Consider the following 5,064-nt stretch of genomic DNA (forward strand, 5'->3'; position numbering starts at 1 on the left):
ACGAATTACGACGATTCGTCTTTTCGGCCTGATTTTTAGCTGCACAAAAAACTGTTTCCGATCAGATTTTTTTCGATGTCATAATAATCGTATCGAAATTCTGGTTCGTTTCATATAATTGTTTTTAGATATCTTGATTTCGGAGCACTCCCTCCAATCCATTCGGTTACTCATAATTGTACCGAAAATCAAGTTAAACCCCTAATCTTTTGAATATTTCAATTACACTTCCAAATAAAACTACACTTAAAACCATATGAAATTATCTTCATTCCACCATTGAAAATTGACAAAAAAAAAAAGAAATTTCTTTTTTCGACCAAAGTCGGGAAAAATGAAGAAATTACGCTTACGTCCTATTGTTCGATTTGATCGCTAGTACTTTTGTTTCAACATTAAACAATCAAAAGGTTGTTCTAATAACTAAATTAAAGTGTATTTTGAGTTCAATTGACTTTTTGTGAACGAATTACGACGATTCGTCTTTTCGGCCTGATTTTTAGCTGCACAAAAAACTGTTTCCGATCAGATTTTTTTCGATGTCATAATAATCGTATCGAAATTCTGGTTCGTTTCATATAATTGTTTTTAGATATCTTGATTTCGGAGCACTCCCTCCAATCCATTCGGTTACTCATAATTGTACCGAAAATCAAGTTAAACCCTAATCTTTTGAATATTTCAATTACACTTCCAAATAAAACTACACTTAAAAACCATATGAAATTATCTTCATTCCACCATTGAAAATTGACAAAAAAAAAAAAAGAAATTTCTTTTTTCGACCAAAGTCGGGAAAAATGAAGAAATTACGCTTACGTCCTATTGTTCGATTTGATCGCTAGTACTTTTGTTTCAACATTAAACAACCAAAAGGTTGTTCTAATAACTAAATTAAAGTGTATTTTGAGTTCAATTGACTTTTTGTGAACGAATTACGACGATTCGTCTTTTCGGCCTGATTTTTAGCTGCACAAAAAACTGTTTCCGATCAGATTTTTTTCGATGTCATAATAATCGTATCGAAATTCTGGTTCGTTTCATATAATTGTTTTTAGATATCTTGATTTCGGAGCACTCCCTCCAATCCATTCGGTTACTCATAATTGTACCGAAAATCAAGTTAAACCCCTAATCTTTTGAATATTTCAATTACACTTCCAAATAAAACTACACTTAAAAGCATATGAAATTATCTTCATTCCACCATTGAAAATTGACAAAAAAAAAAAGAAATTTCTTTTTTCGACCAAAGTCGGGAAAAATGAAGAAATTACGCTTACGTCCTATTGTTCGATTTGATCGCTAGTACTTTTGTTTCAACATTAAACAACCAAAAGGTTGTTCTAATAACTAAATTAAAGTGTATTTTGAGTTCAATTGACTTTTTGTGAACGAATTACGACGATTCGTCTTTTCGGCCTGATTTTTAGCTGCACAAAAAACTGTTTCCGATCAGATTTTTTTCGATGTCATAATAATCGTATCGAAATTCTGGTTCGTTTCATATAATTGTTTTTAGATATCTTGATTTCGGAGCACTCCCTCCAATCCATTCGGTTACTCATAATTGTACCGAAAATCAAGTTAAACCCCTAATCTTTTGAATATTTCAATTACACTTCCAAATAAAACTACACTTAAAACCATATGAAATTATCTTCATTCCACCATTGAAAATTGACAAAAAAAAAAAAAGAATTTCTTTTTTCGACCAAAGTCGGGAAAAATGAAGAAATTACGCTTACGTCCTATTGTTCGATTTGATCGCTAGTACTTTTGTTTCAACATTAAACAATCAAAAGGTTGTTCTAATAACTAAATTAAAGTGTATTTTGAGTTCAATTGACTTTTTGTGAACGAATTACGACGATTCGTCTTTTCGGCCTGATTTTTAGCTGCACAAAAAACTGTTTCCGATCAGATTTTTTTCGATGTCATAATAATCGTATCGAAATTCTGGTTCGTTTCATATAATTGTTTTTAGATATCTTGATTTCGGAGCACTCCCTCCAATCCATTCGGTTACTCATAATTGTACCGAAAATCAAGTTAAACCCCTAATCTTTTGAATATTTCAATTACACTTCCAAATAAAACTACACTTAAAACCATATGAAATTATCTTCATTCCACCATTGAAAATTGACAAAAAAAAAAAAGAAATTTCTTTTTTCGACCAAAGTCGGGAAAAATGAAGAAATTACGCTTACGTCCTATTGTTCGATTTGATCGCTAGTACTTTTGTTTCAACATTAAACAACCAAAAGGTTGTTCTAATAACTAAATTAAAGTGTATTTTGAGTTCAATTGACTTTTTGTGAACGAATTACGACGATTCGTCTTTTCGGCCTGATTTTTAGCTGCACAAAAAACTGTTTCCGATCAGATTTTTTTCGATGTCATAATAATCGTATCGAAATTCTGGTTCGTTTCATATAATTGTTTTTAGATATCTTGATTTCGGAGCACTCCCTCCAATCCATTCGGTTACTCATAATTGTACCGAAAATCAAGTTAAACCCCTAATCTTTTGAATATTTCAATTACACTTCCAAATAAAACTACACTTAAAACCATATGAAATTATCTTCATTCCACCATTGAAAATTGACAAAAAAAAAAAAGAAATTTCTTTTTTCGACCAAAGTCGGGAAAAATGAAGAAATTACGCTTACGTCCTATTGTTCGATTTGATCGCTAGTACTTTTGTTTCAACATTAAACAATCAAAAGGTTGTTCTAATAACTAAATTAAAGTGTATTTTGAGTTCAATTGACTTTTTGTGAACGAATTACGACGATTCGTCTTTTCGGCCTGATTTTTAGCTGCACAAAAAACTGTTTCCGATCAGATTTTTTTCGATGTCATAATAATCGTATCGAAATTCTGGTTCGTTTCATATAATTGTTTTTAGATATCTTGATTTCGGAGCACTCCCTCCAATCCATTCGGTTACTCATAATTGTACCGAAAATCAAGTTAAACCCCTAATCTTTTGAATATTTCAATTACACTTCCAAATAAAACTACACTTAAAAGCATATGAAATTATCTTCATTCCACCATTGAAAATTGACAAAAAAAAAAAAGAAATTTCTTTTTTCGACCAAAGTCGGGAAAAATGAAGAAATTACGCTTACGTCCTATTGTTCGATTTGATCGCTAGTACTTTTGTTTCAACATTAAACAACCAAAAGGTTGTTCTAATAACTAAATTAAAGTGTATTTTGAGTTCAATTGACTTTTTGTGAACGAATTACGACGATTCGTCTTTTCGGCCTGATTTTTAGCTGCACAAAAAACTGTTTCCGATCAGATTTTTTTCGATGTCATAATAATCGTATCGAAATTCTGGTTCGTTTCATATAATTGTTTTTAGATATCTTGATTTCGGAGCACTCCCTCCAATCCATTCGGTTACTCATAATTGTACCGAAAATCAAGTTAAACCCCTAATCTTTTGAATATTTCAATTACACTTCCAAATAAAACTACACTTAAAACCATATGAAATTATCTTCATTCCACCATTGAAAATTGACAAAAAAAAAAAAGAAATTTCTTTTTTCGACCAAAGTCGGGAAAAATGAAGAAATTACGCTTACGTCCTATTGTTCGATTTGATCGCTAGTACTTTTGTTTCAACATTAAACAACCAAAAGGTTGTTCTAATAACTAAATTAAAGTGTATTTTGAGTTCAATTGACTTTTTGTGAACGAATTACGACGATTCGTCTTTTCGGCCTGATTTTTAGCTGCACAAAAAACTGTTTCCGATCAGATTTTTTTCGATGTCATAATAATCGTATCGAAATTCTGGTTCGTTTCATATAATTGTTTTTAGATATCTTGATTTCGGAGCACTCCCTCCAATCCATTCGGTTACTCATAATTGTACCGAAAATCAAGTTAAACCCCTAATCTTTTGAATATTTCAATTACACTTCCAAATAAAACTACACTTAAAACCATATGAAATTATCTTCATTCCACCATTGAAAATTGACAAAAAAAAAAAGAAATTTCTTTTTTCGACCAAAGTCGGGAAAAATGAAGAAATTACGCTTACGTCCTATTGTTCGATTTGATCGCTAGTACTTTTGTTTCAACATTAAACAATCAAAAGGTTGTTCTAATAACTAAATTAAAGTGTATTTTGAGTTCAATTGACTTTTTGTGAACGAATTACGACGATTCGTCTTTTCGGCCTGATTTTTAGCTGCACAAAAAACTGTTTCCGATCAGATTTTTTTCGATGTCATAATAATCGTATCGAAATTCTGGTTCGTTTCATATAATTGTTTTTAGATATCTTGATTTCGGAGCACTCCCTCCAATCCATTCGGTTACTCATAATTGTACCGAAAATCAAGTTAAACCCCTAATCTTTTGAATATTTCAATTACACTTCCAAATAAAACTACACTTAAAACCATATGAAATTATCTTCATTCCACCATTGAAAATTGACAAAAAAAAAAAAGAAATTTCTTTTTTCGACCAAAGTCGGGAAAAATGAAGAAATTACGCTTACGTCCTATTGTTCGATTTGATCGCTAGTACTTTTGTTTCAACATTAAACAACCAAAAGGTTGTTCTAATAACTAAATTAAAGTGTATTTTGAGTTCAATTGACTTTTTGTGAACGAATTACGACGATTCGTCTTTTCGGCCTGATTTTTAGCTGCACAAAAAACTGTTTCCGATCAGATTTTTTTCGATGTCATAATAATCGTATCGAAATTCTGGTTCGTTTCATATAATTGTTTTAGATATCTTGATTTCGGAGCACTCCCTCCAATCCATTCGGTTACTCATAATTGTACCGAAAATCAAGTTAAACCCCTAATCTTTTGAATATTTCAATTACACTTCCAAATAAAACTACACTTAAAACATAATGAAATTATCTTCATTCCACCATTGAAAATTGACAAAAAAAAAAAAAAGAAATTATTTTTTTCGACCAAAGTCGGGAAAAATGAAGAAATTAACGCTTACGTCCTATTGTCGATTTGATCGCTAGTACTTTTTGTTTCAACATTAAACAACCAAAAGGTT

Source organism: Diospyros lotus, chromosome 9, assembly GCF_014633365.1.
Source record: "Diospyros lotus cultivar Yz01 chromosome 9, ASM1463336v1, whole genome shotgun sequence".
Lineage (NCBI taxonomy): Eukaryota > Viridiplantae > Streptophyta > Magnoliopsida > Ericales > Ebenaceae > Diospyros > Diospyros lotus.